Below are 26970 nucleotides of genomic sequence, written 5' to 3' on the forward strand. Positions count from 1 at the left end.
AGTGAAACCATGGATAAGGTGGGGACTACTTACTGTATGTTTATTTATGTGTGTTTTTAATGGTGACTTGAAAACAGACTAAGTAATTCCCATAATTATGGCATAGAATCCATTAGAAGTGAGATAATAATAGTTGGTACAACTGCTATGTCGATGATGGTGATGAATGGTGAGAATGAAGCAGTATTTAAAATTTCATATTCTGGTAGGGTAGACTGTTACTGTTACTGTTACTGTTACAAGGGATATTGTAAATGCTTGATTGAATTACCTCTGATCTTATATAAGATTATAAATATTTCTCTATAATTAGTAGTAAATAAGAGTTGGTATGTTTGTTGTAGTACTGAACTCTGTAACTAGGTCATTGTGGAGAAATGGGTTCAGAATGAGAGCCACAAAGTTGGAGAAGATTGTAGGAAGCTGGAATTGACTAAGTTGAAAGAAAAAAGACCATTGAGGTGACTCAAGTCTTCAGGTACAGAAGGTAGTTGTAGTGTGTCAGTCAGTATTTTTTAGTAAAAACAGGAAACCAAACTCATATGGCTGTACTTTAAATAAGTTCTATAAGTGTAATAACAGCATGTGATGGGAAAGAACAGTGAAAGGATGTGGATTTTCCACAGTGAACAAAATAAAATTCAATTTTGTATGGTAGGGGGCAGATTTTTAAAGAGAACTTTTGTGGGCTAGTGAATAAGAATATTTGATATTTCTACATAGAGATGATCATTACTGTTTTGAAGGCCATAGAAATTAAATGCATTTTCATTTTTGTAAGTTAACTGGTAAATTTGTTTTCCAGACCTAGAATTTGAGATTGATGGGTTCTTGACCTTTTCTTCTGTATAAAGAAGAGTCCTTATCCTTACAGAACTTCTGTAATGCCCTTGTGGTGCCCCACTTAATAGTTGCTTAACGACTTATGTAACTGAAGGTCATTTTTTTCTATTTATTTATTTATTTATTTATTTTTGCGGTAATGGGGCTTGAACTCAGGGCCTTTGCCTTGAGCCACTCCCTCAGCCCTTGTTGTGATGGGTATTTTCAAGGTAGGGTCTCATGAATTACTTGACCCAGCTGGCTTTGAACCGTGATCCTCCTGATCTTTGCTTCCTGCATAACTAGGATTGCATAACTAGGATTACAGGTGTGAGCTACCATTGCCTGACTGAAATTCATTTATAGTTCAAAGCAAATGTGATTTTATAGAGATTACATATATATGTATATGTAACAAGTAATATAAATGCTTTTGCCTTTTAATTTTTTTACATAATAAGTAGTTATTAATTATGTATATTTTCCCTAGGACAGTATATTTTGAAAGTATGATAATTTAATATTCTTGTACCTAATAGTTTTAATGAATTTATATTAATATAGCCCTATACAAATTTAAATAATAACTAATAGTTTGAATAAATCGACCTTTTATTTTGGCATTTTTTCCATGCATCCACATCTTTCTACCACTAAGTTGCTGATACCTTTTCACTTGCCTTTGTTAGAGGATGAAAATGATTTAATGTTGTATGTGACTGTTGAGCTCTTTAAATACTGAAATTCCCTGAAGTAACATGGCTGTCTTTACTTTTAACAATTTTCTTCTACATTTAAAAAATAGCTTTCTTAAGTAATAGTTGAAATTTTGTAGTATATTTTTTGGAAATTAGGAAAATCAAGGAAGTGAGTTCTTTTCTTTAACCTTCTACCTTCCCAATTTCCCTTCCCTCCTGCCCTTTTGTGAAATGGTGCTTAAAAACAGGGGCAGTTTAGACGGAGTTGTTTCATTTTGTGTGTACGAGATGATACCTTGACATTCTTAAGCACTTAGTGATCCCAGTAGACCAGTGAGTTCTCTCCAGTTAAGATGGTCTTCTAGGACTTGGTGTTTGTGGTTGTCACAGGTAAGGTGAGAGTCTGGATGGTAAGTGGGTTGAGCGAATTCTTCTGTGTCTAGTGACAGGTGTGGGAGAAGGTGTGCAGGTCACCTATGGGTCGAGAACACATGCAGAAGGTACTGCCGTGCAGCTCCTGGCATGGAGGTTGGGCTGGCTCTTATCCCTGGGAGCTTTGAATGAGACGTGCTGGCAGCCATCCAGATTGGAAATTTACCCTCTCAGGTTCCAGGCCCGCCTTGGCTTGTGTGTGGACAAAGCAGCACCCAGGCCGAGGCCCATCTTGCCAAAGAGCAGTCTTGGTCTGACAGCTGTGCTGCCTATCTGTGGACAGACAGTCCAGGAGCAGACTGCCAGACACAGGTCAGGAGGGGTGGGTGACCTGTAAAAGAATCTGCTCTCTTTCCAACTAGGCCATTCAGGTACTGTTATTTCGTTATTGTTAACAGTTTTGGTGCCTGGTCATGTATTTGTTTGTGCCAGAAGTCATAGTGCTTGCTGCCCTGTGAAGGAATGGAAAAGTGGGTCTTAATGGACTAAGATCCACCAGTAACATTTACAAGATCATTTGAATGGTATATGTAAAGCACACTGGTGTGTTTTGTTAAGGTTTTATCCTGTTCATCTTTTAATATTTTTTTGTTTTTAGTGGTACTGGGATTTGAACTCAGGGCCTTGTGCTTGCTAGGCGCACTCTACCACTTGAGCCACTCCACCAGCCCTATCCTGTTCATCTTTGACTGCACAGTTCAAAAGGGACTCCTTTGTCCTCTCTTGGTCCTTTCCCTTCACTGCCTGTCCCTGCCCCCAGGACTTCATGTCAGCACTTCAGATATTGCCCTGCAGCATTGAACTTGTCTTTCTCCTTAAGAAGGTTATAAATACTTGCATTTTATTCTTGTGTCTTGAGAGCATAGTACTTTGTCCTGTTGTAAAAGATGCTCAGTAAATGTCTATCCAGTAAATAATTTTGCCATAAATTTTATTTTATTTTTGGTACTGGGGTTTGAACTTAGGGCCTGTAACCTTGAGACACTCCACCAGCCCTTTTTTGTGTTTAGTGTTTTTGGGATAGAGCCTCTCAAACTATTTTCCCGGGTTGACTTTGAACTGGGACCATCCTGTCTCTGCCTCCTGAGTGGCTAGGATTACAGGTGTGAGCCACCAGCACCTGGCTAATTTTGCCATAAATTTTAACTGAACATATTGTCAACTTATTTTAAAACTTATTTTAAACATTATTTTCTCCAAATATAAATTGTAGGCAGGCTTAGGATAAAGACCCACTTTACTGTTTGCAGTTGCTGCGTGGTGTTCTGGAATGCAGATAGGATATGGTCTTTAAGTCATTGTCTTTCCTGATCGGCCTTCAGACTGCCTCCACTTGACAGGTGCTCATGGTGCAGTCTAAGGAGAGCTGCAGACAGGACTCTTAAGGTGACAGTCCATAGTTACTATAGCAGCTCAGTGTTACAGAGTTTTACTTTTTTATCACTGTGTGGTGGGTGGAAAAAGTATTTCATTGTTGTTTTGGTTATATGTATCATTGTATTTCCTGAGGGGGAATATCAGAATGTAACGATAAAAATGGATAAAATACGGTTTCTGAATAATTCTTTACATTCTTTACGTTGTTTGGTCTTGTGAAAAAAAGACTTCAAAAAGTTTAATAGTTGAATTTGTGATTTTTATGAAGAAACACTTACCTTTCACTTTGAAACTTTATCGTAGTGTGTAAATTTTGCTCTAGGAGTTATATGTTGTGTTCATTAATATTTTTTGGATAATGGAAAGGGTCATTGTTACAATAGAACACTTTAAACATGGGATGTAAAAGGACTGCTCACGCGCTGGTTTTACTCTTTGCAGAGACAAGTTAAGGTGCCTATTGAAATCTTGGGGCGATGAACTGATAATGATGAGCTCTTCTTCTGCTTCCTCGGAAGCTTTAATTGCGGCATTTGAGACAGGGCCATGCGTCGCGGGTTCAGACCTTGGGGTTGGCTCCTCAGCTGTTCAATCAGCAAATGTCTAATAAGTTCTCACTGTCGTAGGTGCTGGCCATTTGTGGATAAGCTGGCCATGGTTCTTGTCTTTAAGCTGTAAGGAGAGATGACAACTTAACAACAAAGTACAAGAGCAAGCAGAGAGCAGGCAGAGCGCTGTAAGGTGAACGCAGGCGCAGAGGACGGAGGACCCCATCCTGAGAAGGGTTACGGTGGAGAACGTCCGGGAGGAGAGACTTGCTTAATTTGTGAAGCAGTGAGTAGAAATGCCATGCCGTGCACGAAGACGAGGGGAGAGATCTGCGGGTGGGAGAAGAGCAGGACTGGGGACTGTGTGCGTGGGGTGGAGCCCGCAGCGCGTGGTTCAAGGACGCGGCAGGTGCACGGGATGAGCTTGCAGAAGCAGCGCGCGGGACCGTGCCAGATCCCCGTCTCCAGCGGGGAGCCCGCAGGCCTGTCTGCTGTGAAAACTCAGCTTTCCTGGTTTTCAAGATTGCATGTGTTTCATCTCGTGTCACTCGGATAAAGAAACTGTATCTCCTCAAGATAAGATGGGACAAAGAGGCGGGGGAGGGCGCTGTCACCTAAACCGCGCACGGACAGATGAGGGCCTGTGCAGGAGTTGCGAGTGACACTCACTGTTTTGATTAACCACTCTCCGAAGTTAAAGTGAGGCGAGTCTGTAAAATGCAGGCAGGAGAAAGGAGATAACGGGAGTGGGTTTCACAGTTCTTTAGCTCAATAGAATTTTTGTACATATGTAAATAGAATTTCCCTTGCATTTTGATTCTGAATTTGTGCTAGGCATTTTGTTGAAAGTGATGAGTTGAGAGGCAATTACTGTGTATTAGTTATCTTAATTTATATCAGTTTAAAGAAGCTCTATGTTGTTCTGGATTTATCTTGATTTTAATCATTATATTCAAGATTATGGTATCTTACTGCTGCTACTTCCAGTCTTCCTTTTTTTTTTTTTTAAATTCTTTTTTCTTTAGCTGGTTAAAAACAAAAGCAGGAAAACAGATTTATGTTTCAGTCATTTGCTACAGTGATTCTTCCAGACTAACTTCCCCTTTGCCTGCTATTCATGCTGTGTGACTTAGCGTTTCTTAACCCGCTTGTCTGCTCTGGTTGTTACACTTTTCGTCCTTGCCCTGATACCTCATCTCTAGATTCAAGTTTCCTTTCTCCTCTTTCCTTTTCCCTTGTAAGCCTGCTTTCCATCTGCCCTTATTTCCTTGTCCCATATCTGTTGTTTTGTGCTTACTATTTCTTAAATTGAAAACAGATTCTCTCTGTTTCACCAAGGATTCTGACTGTCTTCATGGACCTCTCTGAAATCTATTTGTTGCAAATTTAGCTTTTCACAAAAGAACAAATGATAAGTGTCTGATATCCCCACATAGCTTTTTAGGCTCCTTCTCCAGAGTTTGCTCCTGAAGTTTTAGTTTTTTCTTTCCCAAGAAGGAACCTTACGTGCATAAGGCCTTGTTTTTATTTTGTATGGGAAATATTGCATGAATTACATGGTTGGGTTCACTAAACCAGTAACCCGCTTGTAAAATTAGGACTTTGAAGTAAACTTGTTATGTGAGACTTTCAGCATTCCTCTCTACCTTATCCTGTACTTTGGTGACAGCTCACAGGATGGAATTTTTTAAATTTTCGTAATGAAATGTTTTATAGAGCTGGTAGTTTCCACCTCTGAAATGGCATTTGATATCTCATTAAACAGGACATTGGGCTAAGTCTCGGGGGTCAATAAAATTGATTTATTTTGACAGTGAAGACAGGACTTCTTTGCTAATATACCAGATCCATCTACTTGGATTATTAGTCTGTATTTTCTAGCATTAATTTAGAAGAGTTGGAAATTTCTTATCTAGACTGAGAAACAAAGGACTTGGGACATGGCTCAGGTGGTAGAGCACCTGTGGAGCAACTAGGAGGCCCTGAGTTCAAACCCTAGTACTGTTCCCCCCCAAAAAAAAAGATTTAAAAACAGTTACATTATTTTTATTTGTGACTATTAAATGTATTTGTTGGGGGAGGGTGACAAAAACGGAGACAAGTCAGATTTATGCCTTAAGGTTGAAAGGATGGAGTGAAGAAGTTTGGATGTACACTTCATCAGTTTGTTTTCAAGGGAATCATGGCGGAATGACCTTTTGTATGAATGACATGAGAGATCGTGAATTGGAGGACTTTTTTGAAGGGCCGAGTATTGGGAAGGAGGGGTTAGGGTTGGACGCCAAGAAAGGAGGTGAATTTGAAAACCAGGATTGGGAGCATGGTTCTTAGGGTAGAATCAGGTTGGACAAACCCAAAATATAATGCAATATCTTTTACAGCGTCCAAGAAAAAGAAGAAGGTAGAGCAGAACAAAGCATTAGTCTACTGATTGAGAGGTATTGCTGTAGTATGACACACTGAAAGACATTATTAATTATTTAATTTGTTAATCTTTAGAGAAAGGAGTCACTTGTCACTTTGTAATTTGTCATATATTTTCTGTTTTTTTTTTTTTTTTTTTGAGATACCAGAGGTTGAACTCAGTATCTTATACTTGCTAGGGAAGCACTGTGTACCACTTAAGTTGCACCTCTAATCCTTTTGCTTTTTAGTTTGTTTTTATATAGGGTCTTATGCATTTGCCCAGGCTGGCCTTAACTGTGATCCCCCTACCTCCATGTACCTGGGATTATAGGTGTACACCACCACATTCAACTTGTTTTTGACATAGGGTCTGTCTCTCTGACTTTGTCCAGGCTGTCTTCGAGCTGTAATCCTCCGATCTCCCCTTCCCTAGTATTCATCATGTTTTAATAGTCATACTTTTATTTGTTTTTCAAATATGCATTCATTATATGTATAATTTTTTTATTAAGTATATGTAATTTTTACTTATTCATCTAGCTGTTTACTCATTGGGTATTTTATTGGGTGGCAACTATATGCTAGGCTCTTACAACTCAAGAGAGAGATGTAAATACAGTCTGTTTGTTTCATATAAACAGAACAGTGAGCACTGTATAATGTGAAGGTTGTATTGGTTTATATATGATTGTTCCCAACAAGTTAAATTTTAAAATGTTTTTGGTAGTACTGAGGTTTGAACTCAGTGCCTTGCCTTTGCTAGGCTGGTGCTCCAGCACTTGAGTCACTCCCCCAGCCCTACAAGTTAATGTTTTGAAGCTGAGAGTAGCAAGCTTTCTCATATTGAAGACGAAAGGTAGAGCAGCATTTAAGCCATAAGAAAAGCTGAGAATTCTGTAAAACTGAGTTGTTTGGGGGAAAGTAGTGTAGTAATTAAAAGCATTCTTTTTAAATTAACATATATGTGTGCTTATTTATTGGTTACAGTACGATAACTCAGTACATCTGTACAATGTATAATAACCAAATCAGAGTAAGTAGTCTTTCCATTTTCTCAAATATTACCATTTCTAGGTGTTGGGAAACTTCAAATCCTTCCATAGTTATTGGAAATATATAATGAATTGTTGCAACTATAGTTACCTAGCTGTACTATTGAACATTGGAACTATTTAATGGTATGTGATTACCTATGACCTAATCTCTCACTTTCCCTCCTCCCACCTTCCTAATCTCCAGTGACCTCTGCTTTACACTTTACTTTATGTGATCAACATTTTTAGTGTCCACAAATGGGTGAGAACATGCAGGTTTTGTCTCTCTATTGTTGGCTTATTTCATTTAACATGTGCTTTAGTTCTATCCATGTTACCATAAGTGACATAATTTTCTTATTTTTTGATGGCATTTGTTTGTTTTTTGCGGGACTGCGGCTTGAATTCAGGGCCTTCACCTTGAGCCACTCCACCAGCCTTATTTTTTGAAGGGTTTTTCAGGATAGAGTCTTGTGGAACTATTTGCCTGGCTGACTTCGAACCTTGATCCTCCTGATCTCTGCTTCCTGAATAGCTGGGATTACAGTTGTGAGCCACCAGTGCCCAGCTTGATGTCATTTTTAAATATACCACTTTTTTTTTTTTAATCCATTGCTCTGTTGAGGGACATCTGTGTTGATTCTTTATCTTGGCTATTGTGAATAGCCCTGCAATAAACATGGGAGTCCAGCTATCTCTTTGCTATCATGTCTTCAGTTTCTTTCACTATATACATAGTACTGGAATACCTGGATTATGTTTAAATTCTGTTTATATTTTTGTGAGGAATTTCTATCCTGTTTTTTGTAATGGTTGTACTAATTTATTTTCCTGTAACAGTGTGCAAGAATTTCCCTTTCTCTGCTCTGCATCCTTGTCAGCATTTGATATTTTTGTCCTTTTGATTATTGACATTCTAATGGGTGAGAAAATCTACTAGAAGAAAATAGGAGGAATACCTTAAGACATCAGTATAGACAGAGACTTTCTGGATAAAGTTGTGAAGGAAGGCAACCAAAACAAAATTAAACAAATGAAATTATATCAAACTAGGAAGCTTCTGTCCAGTCCAGGAAATAGTCAACAGAGTGAAAGACAGAAAACATTTGCTAACTATTCATCTGACGGGGGATTATCATTCACAATATAAGAGTAACTCAGTTTAACAACAACAAAAACTCAAATAAGCTGACTCAAAATAGATAGGCAAAAGACCTGAATAGACATTTCTCAAAAGAAGGTGTACACACGGCCAACAAGTACATAAAAAAATGCTCAGCCTCACCACATTGTCAGGGAAATGCGAATCAAAGCCATGATGACACTTCCTTTGTGGTTCTAAGTTCTCTGTTCTGAAGTTATGAAGATAACCTTCTGTATGAATTTATAGAAGATGCATTGTTTGTCTTTCACATATGCACACACACATATAACTCATCTGTACATAATTTTTATGTATGACACAAGGTAGGGCTCAAATTTCATTTTCTCCACCAATGTTTATCCATTTGATGGACACACACACACACACACACACACACACACACACACGTCCTGCGCTTAGTTTCTTTCCTTTGGACTGATGGGATTGATCCCAGGACTTTGTGCATGTGTCCTTGGACAAGCATCCTCTACTGAGCTGCACCCCAGCCTTTTCCTGAACTTTTTGAGCATGAGTTGCATGTGTGTGTAGTCCTGTTACTTCTCAACACTTGGGTTTTCCTTGTCACATTTATTGAAAAGTTTCTCTTTCTTCTTTTGTTGTACATCTAAACCATATTCATATATGTATGAGCTCTTGTTCTGTTTCACTGGTAGATCTATTCATGTATCATTACACACTGTTATTACTGTAGTTTTTTTAGTAAATCTTATCTTTCAGTTGAGTTATTCTTTAAGAATATCTTGGCTATGCTTAGCCCTTATGTTTCTGTATAACTTTTAGAGAATAAACTTGCTAAGTTCTAAAAAGTGAAATCTTTTGGAATGTTCATTGGGATTACATTGAACCTAGAGATCACTTACTTTGGAGAGATCTGTACAGTATTGAGTCTTATCCAGAGTTGTAGTGTGTTGCTTATTTAGGTCTTTGTTAATTCCTCTTTACTCATAGTTTTCTCTCCATTATTATTTTATGTTTTAAAAAACTTTCACTTTGCTCTAATTTCATTCTTTCAGAAGAGTTGCAAGAACAGTACTGTCCAAAGAATTCTTGTATACCCTTTACCCAGATTCCTCAAAGGAATAACTGAGCATGTTTTCTTTATTCCCTTTTCTCTCTTTTTTTCTGCATATGTACACAATACACATGCCCTATACTTGCACCTCTACAGTACTAGGGATTGAACCCAGGACTTGTGCATGCATTGCTGCAAGTGCTCTTTCACTGAGCTGCACCCCAAGCCCCTTTTCCTAAACCTTTTGAGCATAAGTTGCATGCTTCCATGCCACCCCCTTTACCTGTAAACACTTTGTGTGTTTCTCCTAATAACAAAATCATTCTACCTGAACACTGGTGATGGTTATCAATACTGTAAGTTAAAGCTTGCAGTCCTTATTGAAAGTTCACAGACAGTTCTAAAGATGGTGTTCATAGCCAGATAGGTAAATCCCAGATAACATGTTCCATCCCTCGTCATAGGCTTTAGTCTTCTGTCAGCTGGGACAGTTTGTATTTTATAACCTTGAACATTTTTAAGCAGTTAGTCCAGTTATTTTGTAAAGTGCCTCTCTATTTGGGTTTGATTGATGTTTCCTCACAGTGAGGTTCAGATTGTATGTTTTTTGCAGGAATACCACTAAAATGGTATGGTCACTAAGCAGTAACCATACCATTATTAATTATTTTTTTTTGTAATTATTTTTTTTTGTTTTTTGGTTAGGATGGTGCCTGCTACTCTGTGTAAAGTTACTATTTTCTGCTTTGTAAATTAATATCTTTGGGGAGATGTATGCATTTTTAAATTAGTTTTATTTCTTTTGATGTCTTGTATGCTGTGGTAAATATTATCTTTATAAAATTTAACTTCTCACTTTGTTATTGAGTATGGAAATATCATTCATTTGTACATTGATCTCATACTCCACAAACTTACCAAACTCCCTTGTTATTATACTTTATCTGTTTATTTGCATTAGTCAGATTCCATTGCTGTGAAAAGATACCCAAGAAAACAGCTAAGGGAGGAAGGATTTATTTTGGCTTCTGGCTTCAGAGGTGTTAGTCATGGCCTTGTGGCTCCTTTGCCTCTGGACCCATGTGTGGTGAGGTAGACCGTCATGGTGAAGGTGTTTGGCAGAGGCGAACTGCTCACCTCATAAAGCCCCGAAAGTAGACAGAGAAGAGGAAGGGTCAGAAACAAGACAGCCCTTCAATGGCTTACCCCTTGTGACTTCCTTTCTCCAAACAGCCCCACCTCCTAATAGCCCATCAAGCTATGAATTTATCAGTGGATACAGTCACCTCTCCATAGGGCCACCCAACTGGGGACCAAACCTTCAACACCTGAGCTTTTTTGGGGGGACTCTTCATATCCAAACCTATAACAGCATTAAAAAGTGTTTTTGTAATCCTGTATGCACATAGGTCTGTCTTATGTTTCCTTTTCAGGCCTGTATCTTTTGTTTCTTTTTCTTAACTTTGTGTATTGACTAAGACCTCGATTAAAATGCTAAAGCAAGTTGGTGGAAACTGGCACCTTTACCTCATTTCTACTCTAACAGGGAAAACTTTCCAGATTTTACTGGTAAGTATAATTTTCCTTTTTCCATAGACAGCTACATCAAATTAAGAATTCACCTTTCCTCTCCTCCAAGTTTCCTGAGGTCTTTTTTCTTTAACCATACCGGCTGTTGAATTTGAATTTTTATCAGCTTTTTTTTTTTCTTCTTTTTTTTGTGGTACTGAGGATTGAACTGAGGACCTTCTACTTACTAGGCAGGTGCTCTACCACCCGAGCCAAACCCCCGTCCCCTTGGTTTCAGTCATTTTTCAGATAGGATCTTATACTTTTTTCCTGGGCCACTTTCTTCCTATGTGTGTGTCTTAGTGGCTGAGATGACAGGTAGGCACTGTCACATCCAGCTTGTTATCAAGATAGGTTATTACTAACTTGATTTTGCCTGGGCTGGCCTTGAACCACAATCCTCCTGTCTTACTCTTCCAAGTAGCTCACTATCAGACATTTATGCTATTAATTTGGTGAGTTCTCATGATTATCTTACAAAAATTGCATTTATTGGGGTACAATGTACACATAGTAAAATTCCCATTTTTAGGAATTCAATTCGAGATATGGTTGTTTCCCCTAAAAGTTACCTCATTCCCCACTAGAATCAGTTCCATTCCCTTTTGTTAGCATCTGGTTTCTGCCGTTTCAGATTAGTTCTATAGTTTCACATGATACAGTCTTTTTTTTTTTCTTTTATTATTCATATGTGCATACAAGGCTTGGTTCATTTCTCCCCCCTGCCCCCACCCCCTCCCTTACCACCCACTCCACCCCCTCCCGCTCCCCCCCCTCAATACCCAGCAGAAACTATTTTGCCCTTATCTCTAATTTTGTTGTATGATACAGTCTTACACTATGTATCCCTGGGCTCTGGTGTCTTGCGCTTAGCATAGCTTTGAGAGTTACTCATGCTGTGATGTCTCTCAGTAGCTCTGCTGTTTATTCCTGAGTAATTTTCCAGCATATGGGGTATGCATTTATCAGCAATAGTTGGATACTGAAGTTCTTACCAATCAGGCATCTGTAAGCATCCATATGTGAGGCCATTGTGTAGATAAGGCACACTGAGCATCCTGAAATCCGAAACAATTCAAAATCTGAACCTTCTGGAGTCCCAACATGATGCCACAAGTGGGAAATTCCACACCTGACCTCTCATGATGGGCCACAGTCCAAGGACACGTGCACTAAAAACAGTGTATAAAACTACCTTCTGTCCGTGTATAGAGTGTGTATCAAACATGAAGGAGCTCTGTGCTTAGACTTGGGGCCCAACTCCAAGACGGCTCATTATAAATACATATGCAAATCTTTTAAAATCCGAAAAGATCCGAAATGTGAAACGATTCTGGTCTGAAGCCTTTCAGATGGCAGATACTCGGCCTGAACTGGGAGTAAAATTCCAGTAGTGTGAATGCAACACATAAGAGCTCCTGTTATTCTGCATCCTTGTCACGTCTGGTGCTGTAAGTGAAAACGTTGAGTCTGGCAAATTCATGGTGGTGCCTCATGCAATAATTCTGAACAACTTTTCTTGCACTGCTTTGACATACACAATTTCAGTGAATGTTAAATCAAGGCTGTGTTCTTGGCATAAAATAAATTTGGTAACAGTATGTGATGCTTTTAACTTACTGGATTTTGCTTGCTAATCTTTCGTTTAAAATTTTTGTAATATATTCATGAATTTTGTTGTGAAGGTTATCTGCTTTCAAAATGATTTGTGGATTTTTTTTTTTTTTTTGGTGTTACTGTCTCATGCTTGCTAAGCAGGTGCTCTACGATGTGAACCAAACTTCCAACCCTTTCTGTTATAGTTGTTTTTCAGATAGTGTCTTGTGTTTTTGCCCCATCCAGCTTGGACATGATCCTCCTCTATGCCTTCTGCATAGGATGATGACAGATACCTGTAACCAAGCTCAGCTTATTGGTTAAGATGGGCTGGCCTCAAACTGAACCTCCTGATCTCTGCCTCCCAAGTAGCAAGGATTACAGCATGAGCCCAACCTTGTGGAAGCTTTTTTTTTTTGCATGCAAGTTACAAAAGATATGTGTCATTTGGTAGAATTTGCTGGTGAAGATAGATGGTCCTAATTTATGTTTTTATTAAATACAGACTTTATTTCTTTAAGTTTCTAGTGTATTAATCTTTTCTATTTCTTCTTTTGTTAATTTTGGCAAGTTATCTAACTGGAAATTTATCCATTTTAACTAAATTTCAGATCAAGGTTTTTGGTATAAAATTATGAAAAATATCTTGTTATTGTTTTTTATGTCTGTAGGATCTGTAGAAATGTCTCACTTTCAGTCCTGTCTTATCTTTTCTGTCTTATCTTTATTTCAGTCTTAACCATGAACTAGTTGTGTTCATTAGTCTTTTCAGCAATTCCAGAACTACTGTGCTCGATATTGGATTCATTTGAATTAAACCTGCTATTGAACCTTCAAGGGTAGCTGAAGATAGTGTGCAGAGACATTGCCACAGGAGTAACAATTTGATTGAAGAAGTCTGGATTGGATTTTGATGAAACTGGTTTTATTGCTGTTTTGTTTCTGCTTGTTTTTCCCATAAGCCTTGTGGAGCAATTTGCATGATGTAAAAGTTTTATTTTACAATAAAATATGATAGGATATTATTATGCTAGAAGAGACAGGCAGTGAGGTGAACACATATGAATTGCCTTTTCTAGTAGATTTGTAGGTTTGCTAAGGGGGGATGAGTGGAGATCTCAGAGATGGGAGGAGGGGGTCCTGGGAAAGGAAGTTTGCCAACCCACATGAAGAGCAAGTGAGCATGTGAGATGAGAGCAGTGGTAAACATAAGACTGGAGAGAGGGTGGAGTCCAAGTCACAGAAGATCTGATTTGTGCCCTAACTGAAGGATTTGTACTGGAGCCCATGTACACTTTGCTCTGTAGACCACCCTCAGGCCCAGGTCAGCACCACCTGACTGCTGTCATACAGACAGACTTTACTGTATCTGGATATATGCCATTTCTGTTTTAGGCAGGAGTTCTAATTAAAAGAAAGGCCTTTGAAGACTATTATAAATACAGGAATATTGAGAATTTTTATTAATGTTACTGGGAATTGGACCTAAGACCTCATGAATACCAGGCAAGTGCTTTACTTCTTGCACCCTATCCCCAGCCTAAGGAATTTTTATTAATTTTTTTTTTTTAAAGAGACAGGGTCTGTGTTGCCCAGACAGATCATGAGCTTCTGGGCCCAAGGGATCCTTCTGCCTCATCCTCCCAAGTAACCAATACTACAGGCACCTACTACCATACCCAGCTACTTAGACAGATTTTAAGTTGGGCAGATTCACAATTTAAGAATTTCACTTATTGTCATTTTGGAAAATAGCTATTTTTCTGACTAGGTTCTCCCCCCACTTCAGATTTTTGGTAAAAGATAGTTATGAAAATATAAAATAAATTTGGCTTTTCCCCACTTTCATGCATTGTTTTAAGGTTACTTTTATATTTCTTATAAACATCATACTAATTAAATAGCTAGGCATTTAATATTTGCTTGCTAAATTTATTTATTTATTTCCTTTCTTGCTTGCTAAATTTAATATCTTATTAGATAATTTGCTGTCTTTAACAAAAGTTTGAAAATCCTTTTAGCAAAGATGGCTATTATTTCATTTTTTTTTTTTTGGTTTTTTTTTTCTTTTTTTTTTTTTTTTTTTCATTTTTCTTTTATTATTCATATGTGCATACAAGGCTTGGTTTATTTCTCCCCCCTGCCCCCACCCCCTCCCTTACCACCCACTCCACCCCCTCCCGCTCCCCCCCCTCAATACCCAGCAGAAACTATTTTGCCCTTATCTCTAATTTTGTTGTAGAGAGAGTATAAGCAATAATTGGAAGGAACAAGGGGTTTTGCTGGTTGAGATAAGGATAGCTATACAGGGCATTGACTCACATTGATTTCCTGTGCATGGGTGTTACCTTCTAGGTTAATTCTTTTTAATCTAACCTTTTCTCTAGTTCCTGGTCTCCTTTTCCTATTGGCCTCAGTTGCTTTAAGGTATCTGCTTTAGTTTCTCTGCATTAAGGGCAACAAAAGCTAGCTAGTTTTTTAGGTGTCTTACCTATCCTCACCCCTCCCTTGTGTGCTCTCTCTTTTATCATGTGCTTATAGTCCAATCCCCTTGTTGTGTTTGCCCTTGATCTAATGTCCACATATGAGGGAGAACATACGATTTTTGGTCTTTTGAGCCAGGCTAACCTCACTCAGAATGATGTTCTCCAATTCCATCCATTTACCAGCGAATGATAACATTTTGTTCTTCTTCATGGCTGCATAAAATTCCATTGTGTATAGATACCACATTTTCTTAATCCATTCGTCAGTGGTGGGGCATCTTGGCTGTTTCCATAACTTGGCTATTGTGAATAGTGCCGCAATAAACATGGATGTGCAGGTGCCTCTGGAGTAACAGTCTTTTGGGTATATCCCCAAGAGTGGTATTGCTGGATCAAATGGTAGATCGATGTCCAGCTTTTTAAGTAGCCTCCAAATTTTTTTCCAGAGTGGTTGTATGGCTATTATTTCATAATGGCAAAAAATATTTTAATGTAAGTACAAGGTAATTTTGTAACTTAGCCTTGAGGAAATTCTTATTTTCAGATTACATACAGCAAATAGTATATTACAAATAGTAACATGAAGTACTTAAATACTTTGTTTTGGAAGTATATTGGGTGAATAAAATATACTATATTGGGTGAAGAAAAATTGAAATCTGTTCACATTTTATGGTACAAACAAGTATGACTTAAAATATCTGGAGTGTACAGGGCGTAGTCGGATCTCTGGTTATCTGTTTGCAGTCTAAACCCTTTGGGGCATGCAACATTTATGGAGGGTTTACTGTATCCTTGGCTGGAGGATACATACATGAATCAGATATCGCCATCACCAGGGTTCTTCAGTTTAGTGGGAAGAATCTAAGTAAATACTAGCAATACCATTTTCTTGGGCTCTGCTGGAAGGGTGTGGGTGGGATGCACAGGGAACAAAGGTGAGAAAGTGGTGGGAGAGACTTAGGGAAGCTCAGAGAGAGATGAAGCCAGAACTGGTTTCTAGAATGGTTTTGTCAGAGGAAGCCATTTGAGCCCGAGTGTGGAGATGGAATCAGCTTCAAGTACTTGTGGAATGTGGAGTAGTTGCGCTGGCTAGAGTATGGACCTGAGAAGGAGGTGAGAGAAGGTAGTTACTTGAAGAAACAAACATTTTCCATTCCATAAGCAAGCAAGCATGCAAACAAACAAACAAAAAACTGGACTGGGCCTGGTGGTGAATGTCTGTAAGTAACACCAACACTCGTGCTGAGGCAGGAGAATGGAGAGTTTGTGGCAAGCCTAGGCTATACAGCAAGATCCTGTCTCAAAAAAAAAGGTGATAGAATAAAACAAAACGAACAAAAAAAGAACAACAACAAAAAAAGGTGGAGGCAGTGTGGTATTATATTAATTTTCCTTCATCTGCAATGTACGCCTTAACTAAAAACAATAATGAAAGCTATTGTGCATGCTACGTGTGCAACCGATGACGTCAGGCGGAGGCTGAGAAGTCTCCAGACTCACTATCTGGTTGATTCATTTCAGACCATCTTCCTCAAAATACATTGTGCCTTTCAGTTTTGTGCTAGGCTCCCTCAAATCTAGAACACCATTTGTTACACAGTTATTTCATATGTTCCTAAGAGAGAATAAAATCACTGCCAGGTAATGGATTGTTGCACGCATCTTAATATGAAGCCAAAATAATAAAGTAAAGAAAACAAAGCAGAACTGGGATTGCTACCAGGGTACTGGCTGTAACACACGGAGGAGGATGAACAGTGGTAACAATGATTCTGGTAGTTTGGGAACTTATTTTTTTCCTTTATTGTGCTTTTTCACGTATTGTATGTATTTGAGCATTTCTGTGACGCTTGTTTTCATTTCACAGTGCATTTTGTTCCTTCATATTGTTTTTATTTTCTTTCAGATAGGGTCTCGGTATGTTGTCCAAGCTGGTCTCAAATTTGTGGGCTCAGATGATCGTTCCGTCTCAGTTTCCTGAGTAGCCGAGACTACACATGTGTGCTACCATGCCTGACTGTGATAATTTTAACATTTACAAGATCTCAGAAGACTTAGCTGTGCCCTGGAGTCAATCGTCTTTGTCTTTATGGAACACGCTTCCAATTAGATAGTGAGAGTTAGAAAAGAAGTCAGTGAGAACAAGATTTTCTTACTTGAAATGTATTTTATAGCAACCTCTTTTTTTCCTGTACTCTAGTTGAACCTAGCGCCTCAAGAATTGCTAGGCAATGCCACTAACCTACCACTGACCTATGTCCCCAGCTCAGCAATCTTAAAGACTAAGTTACTTTTTTTTTGTTTTATGGTACTAGGGGTTGAATATTAAAACTCTTAATGAATTGTATTAATACAATCATATAGATCAATTAAGTTCTATTAAATATTCCCAAGACAATGATAAAAATATTGAAGTAATGAAAATAATGATCTTTATAAAGATGTTTTACCTTGTAAATGTTAGACTTCTTGTTAAATATGGAGAATTGTTTGCAAAGTTATCTTCTCTGTCTTCTAAAATTTCAGTTAAATGACAATAGAGAAATTGAAAAGCAAAAGAGAATACAAATGTACAAGTGTAAAAACAGAAGAAACCTCAATAGCAGAAGAGAATGCTGAGCAGTTTTGCAAGATGGACAGCAAGACAGAGCAGTGTTAACTGATTTGATTTGATTTAATTTGATTTGACTCAAATCGAAGAATCCCCGGGGCCTTAAATTTTGAAGGTTCTGAGTGGAAGCTCAGGGTAGAGTGGTGAGTCCATGGAAAGGCTATGTGTCAAGAGGTTAGGCCTCCTGGCCCTTAGTGGCCTTGTTCTCTGGAAACCTGACTTTATCACAGGAAGATCAGCAGATACTAACAGTTGGGAACATCTCTATAAAAATGTAACTGGTGCTGTCCAGTCTCTCTTGACTGAAAACTACAAGGTATATTCTAGGCGACAGTGTCTTATCTGTTTACCCATAGCTGCTTTTTTTGTGACTTCTGAATATGTTGAGGGAAGTGTTTCCATGAAAGAGAAGAGTGAAGCAAGAGCAAACAAACAAGAAGGAGACAGAGACAATAGAAATTAAAAATGTGATGAGGAAATTTTCAACTAGAAGAGTTAGAAAGTCAAGTGAAAGACTTCCAAGAAGGCAGAGTAAAAGGATAAATTGGGTAATTGGATAAAGAGAAAATAAAGAGCAGTCTCATAGGGGCCCAATATGGAAGAATCAAGCTTTCAGAAAAAGAGGACAGAAAACTGTTTTTTAAAATAATAGAAATGATGGATGGAATTGGAGAACATCATTCTGAGTGAGGTTAGCCTGGCCCAAAAGACCAAAAATCGTATGTTCTCCCTCATATGTGGACATTAGATCAAGGGCAAACACAACAATGGTATTGGACTATGAGCACATGATAAAAGCGAGAGCACACAAGGGAGGGGTGAGGATAGGTAAGACACCAAAAAATTAGCTAGCATTTGTTGCCCTTAACGCAGAGAAACTAAAGCAGATACCTTAAAAGCAACTGAGGCCAATAGGAAAAGGGGAACAGGAACTAGAGAAAAGGTGAGATCAAAAAGAATTAACCTAGAAGGTAACACACACGCACAGGAAATCAATGTGAGTCAATGCCCTGTATAGCTATCCTTATCTCAACCAGCAAAAACCCTTGTTCCTTCCTATTATTGCTTATACTCTCTCTACAAGAACATTAGAAATAAGGGCAAAATAGTTTCTGCTGGGTATTGGGGGTGGGGGAGCGGGAGGGGGCGGAGTGGGTGATAAGGGAGTGGGTGGGGGCAGGGGGGAGAAATGAACCAAGCCTTGTATGCACATATGAATAATAAAAGAAAAATGAAAAAAAAAAAAGGTACAAAGATGAAAAAAAAAATAATAGAAATGATATCAGAACATTCCTCAGCATTGTGACTGACCCGTGGTCTCAGAATGTGAGGCTTAGTGAGTTCAAGCAATGCATACCGAGCCATTTACCATGGAAGTTCAGAGCACCCAGGATTAAGACAGGACCCTTTAAGTTTTCAGGTCTTGGGAGAGAGACAAAAGCAGGGTACACATCATCAGGAACCTGAAAGGCATAGCAGTTCTGCCTGCTAAGCATGTTTGCTTATACCTCAAATTCCTGAGGAAAATGACCCAGAATTAAATTGTGTGTTTGGGTTCAGTCTATCATTTAAGTATGAAGGTAGAATAAAGACTTTTTTGGATGTGAAAGGGCTCAAATGTGTGCTCAGGAGAGAGTGGAGGGAAGTCCCAGAAGCAGGTCCAGAGAGCAACCAAATAAGAGGGAGGAAAAGGTACCCACTGTGGTGGGTTAAGTAAGCTTTTTAATGCCACATTTGGCTTTAAAAGATAAAATGTGTTCTTTATCACTTTATACAAAATTAATATATAAGTTCATCTTCCTGAGATACTGTCAATATTGAATGGAACTTGTGACATGATTGTAATTGTGAGTACTACTTTAATGTGATCAAATGGAAGAACCAGCTCTAGCATTGAATGCAAACAAAAAATTGTTTCTTTTAAGAGAGTCACTCAGTAATTCTAGGATGGCAGTTCTTGTGAACTGAGACTAAATTGTAGCTGAGTAGAATTTTAATTGTTGTGAACAATCACTTTGTAATTAAGTATAGAGAATGAGATTATAAAACAGTGGGTAATTGAACTAACTCTGATTTAAAGTTTTTGGATTTAACCCACCTTAATAACTGGGAGCTTTAAGTAAAGTTGATAGTGAGACTCAGAATGGGCTTTGGTGTGGGAGGGAGGCAGCCATTTATAAAGGAAGTCATTGCAGCCATGATGGTGGCGAGGAGGATTGGCAGAATGCCCGAAGAACAGTGAGCAAAGTTTTCATTGTAAGATCTGCTGGAAAAAAACCAATAAACCATTCATTCACTTACTTCTAACTCTGGGGAAATAGAAGCCCTTTTTTTCTTTTAACCTTATAAATAGCATTCACTTAAGGTATTATCATGCTTTATAAGCTGGAAAGGTACAGGGTGCTTTTGATCATATAATCAGTCTTTTACATTGTAAAGTATTGGTTATATTTGTTTTCATGAAGTTAACTATTTGAACAACTTCTTAAATACCTTGGTAAAACTTGTCACTTCACAAAGAATTGTAATAATGCATATATTGTGTTTGTTTCAGGTTTTGCTCTAAAAAACATTGAAAGTCCAGGCAGATTATTTTACTCAGACAAATTACTATTATAGTATTTGATTTACTTGGCTTCTTAGTTTAGATTTATTTCGGTCTACTGAAAAAAAAAAAACTTAACTCCTACTTAGACTAGTTAAACTTTGCCTTTTACTCATATTTTGATAACCTATTCTATTTCTTTAATTCTATTAGTCTGCACATTTGTATGAAATCTTGGATGACTAGCAGTGAATATATCTGATTTGAGGGATATTTGTAGTTGAATGAATTTGGAGCAACCAGAAAAATCTAGCTGCTGAATAGTCACAGTAAAAAATGATTGCTATATGAATTTGCTATTTAGAGGATTTGCGAGACAAAAATATAACAATCTTTATATATAGGAATTAAACTTCTAATATATGTGTTCATTTTTAACTTATAACACCCAGTACTGTCTGTTTAATTTTTTTGTTTGTTCACGCATTTATTATTTGTCACTATCTGCTTTTTCTCTGCTACTGCCCTGTTTCTGTTGTCTTTTTTCCCCCCTGCTCTCTTAATACTGGATTCTTGTGTATAGTGTTTTCTACCAGAGTACCATGATCTTTCTAACATGTAAATCTAAATGGATGGTTACCCCTTGTCTGTAAAGATTAAGAGCTAAGGCCTCACACTTTGGCATGGATCTGCCTGTTGCCTTTCTTTCACTGAGCTGCTTTTTTCTTCTTCTCTCATGTAATCTAACCCCTTGTCACACTGAGTATCCTTTGTATACAGTATTTCAGCTTTCAGTTTCACAACTTGGAATTTCTGCTTTTGCTATTCATTTGCTCAGAATCCTCCCCACTTCTATGTTTGTTGAAGTCTTTGGTCCTTCAAAATCCAGTTGAAATTCTTTTTCTCTCTGAGCTGACTTCTGTTAAACAATCAGAAATCCTGTCTTGATGCTCCCATATCAAAATTTTCCTTTTTTCCCTTACTTATGTGGAACACCTTGGCTAGGAAAGATGTTTGCTGCAAGAGGATGGTAGGTTGGCAAAGCAATATGGATGTGGTGGAATTGCAGCCTTATTTTTCTAGTTTATCATTAGTACTTGAAAATTTAAAATTAGCCCTAGGGAATTAATAAGGCAAGCAAATCTACAGATTTGTTTATAAAGCAAGAAAATGTTTGCTGTTTCCTTTTAATTTACTTAATGAAAAGTAGAGTTTGTGTGAACTAATGTTTGAACCTTCATTTCAAGGAATGAAGATAGCCCTTGTTCCTTGATTTTTGTCAGTTCTGTGACATAAGTTAGTGTTCGCACATGGGGAAAAGATGAGGGAGGAGCGTGTGGCTTACTTTACATACTTCACTGTGCTTATGGGTGGTAGTACCTGCCTAACACTGGGGCATTTGGGTACCTGGGATTTTATCACATTAGTTATCCCCTCTCCTCCCCTCCCAAATAATTTATTCAAATTCTTTTGGGCAGTATGTGATAACTGTAATTTTATAAATTTGAGATGTTATTTCTCCATTTTTTAAAAAAGAAAATGTGATTTTGTTTAGGATGAGAAATACTTAATTCTTTTTGGTGCTGTGATTGACACATCATAGAAACCGAGTAAATGTTTGTAGAACGCCTTTGTAATGGTTTCATTTCATGATTCAAAGTCTTCTCCACATTCTGTTTGTTAAAATGAAAGGTGCAGAATGGATCAGTAGGAAGACAACTCAGTGTCAGTGCAGGGTTTATTGTGGACAGGTGGCCCTGTTGAGGGGACCCCAGCAAGAGAGCTGGAGGCCACAGCTGCTCACAGACTGGGGGTGGTGAGTGAGTGATACTGGGTACTGAAGAGATGATGACCCTTTGTGAGAAGACGTGTTTAAAGTATTCGGTCTCATCATCCAGTTACTACATCAAGTAATTCTTCATATTTATAATCAGAAGATGACTCTGGGAGCTCTTTCAGAATGAATTTGCCAGAGGTTTCACATTTAAATGTTTTCATGGTTGTCTGTCCTCCTGGTGGTTGGTAGTTAAGAAATAAAAATTATTCCTGAGGTCCATAAATGTTTCTCAGTTTGTCCTTCCAAAAGTTAGTGATATTACTATTGCCCAGAGGAGTTAGGAATTATTATTAGGCAATGTGTGAATGATAACCCTTAATTCTAGGATACTAAGCTGAGAACTAATTTTGTGAAAAAGATTCATTGACTTTATTATACTTGCTTGCTTTTTTTTTTTAAATCCAAGTGTCTAGAGGAGTCAAGTATAGTATTTACTCTGATTTTAATTAAAAGTTAGAATTTACGTTCTGTTGAAAAATCATTCGTTTTCTAATTATAAAGAATGTTGACTGGATGTGGTGGCTCACTCCTGTAATCCCGGGTATGTGGGAGGCATACATTGGAGGATTATCGTACAAGGCCAGCCCCAGGCAAAAACTTGAGATGCTATCTGAAAAATAAACTAAAGCAAAAAGGCTTGGGATGTGGCTCAATTGGTAGAGTGCCTGCTTTGCAAGCAAGAGGCCAGCAAAAACAAAACTGTTCTGTTAAAGATCCATCTCAGGTAAGTAGTAGGTAAGTAGTAGAGCAGCGCTTAGCATTCATGAGGCCCTCGGTTCAATCCCCCACCACCAGTAACAACAAAAAAATAGAGAAGAGAAAGAAGTAAAAGACCTGGCCCAGTAAACAGTGAGCTTTGCCAGAGCTCCTGTGTGTGGTAGGAATGCATAGCTAACCATGAACATTTGGCTGCTTTTTTCTTGGATTCCTGTTTGTTTTAATTTACGTTACACGAGACGTGTTGCTAAAGTCTTGCTGGCTCACTTGCCCTTAGCAGCCCTTACTTTAACCAAAGAACACTCAGAAGTGGTATGCATCTAAGCAGATGGGAAAAGGTCAACACAGTCACGTGGAGATACCATGATGTATGCTCCCTACACACCTGGGAGCTGCTGCAAAGTACTGCAGTACCCCCCCACCTTTTTTTGTGTGTGGGTGGGACTGAGGTTTGAACTAAGGGGTTTGCACTGGCAAGGCAGGTGCTCTACTGTTTGAGCCATACTTCCTGTCCATTTTCTCTGGTTATTTTGGAGATGGGGGTCTTGGGCTGGCCTTGAGCTGTGATCCTCCTGATCTCAGCCTTCCAAGTAGCTAGGATTACAGGCGTGAGCCACGAGCACCCAGCTTGTAGTTCCCATCTTAAGGGCCTTTGGGTATAGGTAGATCTCAATTTGTTTTCAGTATTTCCAAAGCCTGATAGAGGGTTTGTATTTGCTATAATGAAGCTGAAGTACGCTAACAATTTCCTTACTTTTTTTTTTATCTCACTGCAACAACACTAGTTATTTTATAGTTGACAGGACAATAAAATGATTTGTCAATTTAATAAATCCTTATTGTATACTAAATACCATGCTGGGGTTGAAGATTTATGGCACTGAACAAAACGAAACTCTTGAAGAACTTTATATTCTTTTTTTTTATTGTTATTATTCTTGTACTGGGGTACACTGTACATTTGTAACTTACAAAAGTGCTTACACTATATCTTAGTTAAATTTACACCCTCCTTCATTCTTTTTTATTCTGGCTGTACTCGTGTATGAAAATGGAAAAATGAGACCTGTTGAAAGTATTCTAAGAAGCTTATATTCTAAATAAGTAAAATGTAAGTTTGTCAAATGTAAGGTATTATAGGAAAAACAAAGCAAAGAAGAATGTTAAGGTATGCAGGGTTGGAATAGACAGGTGGAGTTGCTGTTTTAAATAGTAGTCAGAGAAGCCTCCCTGAGAAAGTGATAGTGGAACAAAGACTTGAAAGACAGATGGGGGCAAACCATTCTGATATCTTCAGGCACAGGAATTGAGTACTGTGAAATGTATGCTTGTTTAGGGTGATCAAAGAACAGCAAGGGGACAGTCATGGATCAAATAGAGTGAGCAAAAGGCAGTCAGCGTTGGAGAGGTTATGGGCAAGAAGGACAACGCGCGAAGGCCCGTGGGCCACTGTGAAGAGTTAGGCTTTTGTGAGAGTGAGATGGTGTGCATTTGGAGAGTATTGAGCAGACATACTACACAACTCAGGATAAAAGGCCAAATTGACTGCTGCACTGAGAACTGATTGGAAGGTAGAAAGGAAATGGAGGAAGCAGGGAACCTAGTCAGATGCTTCTGTTATAATCCTGGTGAGAGACGTGGAGTAGGTTCAGGATACAATTGGTTGCACTATGAGATTTTGTCAGATTCTGGGTGAAATTTGAAGATAAAGATAATATCATTTGCTGAAAATTGGAAGTTTTGACATAGAATGTGAAAGTAGGGAGTCAAGGATAACTTCAAAGTCTGTGCAGCTGTGAGGCTGAAATTGTCATTTAGTGAAAAGAGGAAGACTATGAGAGGAACAGACTTAAAAGGCAGATAAGTCAGTTTAGAGTACACTAAGTTTGAAGTGGCTTTTGGTCTCCTAGGTAGTGATGTTGAATAACATATGAGCTCTGGAGGGCTGGAGATCAGGGCAGAGGTGTCAATTCCAGCTATTGGCATATTAATACTATTTATGCTATTAGTAGCTGGTATTAGAATGTTTATAACCTTAAATGTTTAAAGCCAGAAGGTGAGAGTAGACAGAGAAAAACTTAAGGATTTATCCACAGAATTTCTGACATGAAACAGATAAGAAAGGCCAGTAGTAGAAGGAATAGATAAGGAACTGAAGGAATATTTTGGCTAAAGGAGACCAACAAGGAGTTGAGGCAATGCAGGAAGAGGTGGGGGCACGAGCAAGGGAGAGAGAGAGAGACTCAGTCTCAGAGAGACTGAGACTGGGGAGGGGCGGGTGTTAGGATCTGGTGAGTGAATAGAGAGATAATGGTCTCCAAGTAATAATAATTTGGTCTTAGTAACAGAACAGGAGACAGACTATATGAATACTCATCCAAATTGAGGAGTAGACGTGGCTGTGAGAGCTTGAGGAATATTCGATTATTTTTTAAAATGAGAAAATTTTCACTTGCTTTTTTAGAAGTAGAGTAGTAGATACCACCGTCTTCAAAGTGCATTAAGTAGTGGATTCGGAAGTAATTAAATTGGGCTTTGAAATTTGAATAGATAGCTTAAGTGTCTCATTTGTAGAATATCTGCATATATTTGTGATATTATAATGTGTATATATTTTGGTTTTCATCCTTGGTCCCTGACTCATAATATTACTGGAAAAAATGCTGCTGAAAATTACCTCAGTTCTTGTGTCTGGCAGGAGAAGAATTCAAGCAAGACACGAAGATTTAGTAAAAGTAGCAGTAAAGTTTATTAGGAAAGGAACAGGTGGAGAAAAGAGAGAGAGAAGCATTTCCTGTTCCCTACATAGGAAATGGGAGCAAAGACTCAAAATGGTGGTCCCTAACTCCTAGTTAGAGAGCTGGGGGCATACACGTGGTCAAAGATAAGGGGTGGTGGTTTTGTTGGCAAAATAGGGAGGGGTCACCCTCCCAAATCACACCCATGAGGCACCCAGGTCACAGAGACAACAGATTGCTTTAGAACTTCCTTTTTATTACTCTCTCTCCATTCAAGGATATTGGTAGCTTGTTAACGTCTCAAAGAGGAAAGCAGAAGCAGGTAGCTCCTCTTTGTCTCCCTGTTTCTGTAACTTTTGCATCTAAAATATGGGAGGGGGCTAGCTGCTCTGGCTCTCCTTGTTCCAGTGTCTTGAGTCTGACCCTTTAAATATTTATTAAAATAATAGGATTTTCCTGTCTCCTGTTATGGCCATCGCTTATGTCACACTGCTACCTATCCTTAACTCTTATCCTAAGGAAGGCCACAGAAGCTAGAATTTCTCTTTTCCAAGGTGATCATAGAAACTCTAATCTCTAACCATCATTCTGTTTAGAACTGGCCATTAAGAAATTCTCTGACCTATCCTGTCTGGTAGTAGTTAAGACCCTCCTCCTTCTAGAGGGGTCCTGCCCATATGCTGGAGGGAAAATACTGCACAGAGAAGCCAAGACAAATGTTGAATAAAACAGACCTCCCTGCATTTCCCCACCCAGACTGTTGTCATTACAGCATACCCTTGTGTCCACTAAAGTTTCTTTAAGGTTGGCGTCTCAGTTATGTCTGTGCAATTAAGTCTCCACAAAACCCTGTAAAGAACCTCCCATACCTTACCCTATGCATCTCTTCATCTGTATCCTTTGTGATGTCTTTTATAATAAACCAGTAAGTGTGTTAGCCCTGCGTTCTGTGAACTGCCTGAGTAAACTAACAAACCCAAGGAGGGAGTTTTGTGAACTTTTATAGCCAGTGGGTCAGGAGCATGGGTAAAACAATCTGGAGCTTGAAACTGCATCTGAAGTGGGAGGAGGGAATGCAGTCTTGGAGTCTGAGCCCTGAACCTTTCTGACACTGTCTCTCTCAGTTGACAGTGTCAGCATTGACCTGGATTAGATGCTACCCAGCTAGTGTCCACAGCTACAGAACCGATTGCTTACTTGCTGGTGGGGGAAGAGATCTCTATACCTTTTTAGGTCACAGAAGTCTTTTGTGTTGATTGTGGTGTGAGTGTAGAGGAAACAAACAGGTTAATCACCTAAGATTTGGTTAGCTGCTGCCCTATGGAGTCAGTGAATCTAGAAGCAGAACAAGCTGGCCTGTTGGAAGATGGCTGG

At 38.6% G+C, this 26970-nt stretch overlaps 1 protein-coding gene across 10 annotated transcripts in view; it reads left to right on the plus strand.

Moving 5' to 3' along the window:
- The window catches only part of Myo6 (myosin VI), a 143265-nt gene that overhangs the window by 20752 nt on the left and 95543 nt on the right, over positions 1 to 26970 (plus strand). The window contains exon 2 of one of the 10 annotated variants that reach the window (XM_074079497.1): positions 3956 to 4163. The exons of the other annotated variants lie outside the window; for them this stretch is intronic. The gene's annotated coding sequence lies outside the window, so the exon portion shown is untranslated. The remainder of the gene's footprint in view (positions 1 to 3955; positions 4164 to 26970) is intronic. 10 annotated transcript variants of the gene reach the window in all.

Source organism: Castor canadensis, chromosome 1, assembly GCF_047511655.1.
Source record: "Castor canadensis chromosome 1, mCasCan1.hap1v2, whole genome shotgun sequence".
Taxonomy (NCBI): Eukaryota; Metazoa; Chordata; class Mammalia; order Rodentia; family Castoridae; genus Castor; species Castor canadensis.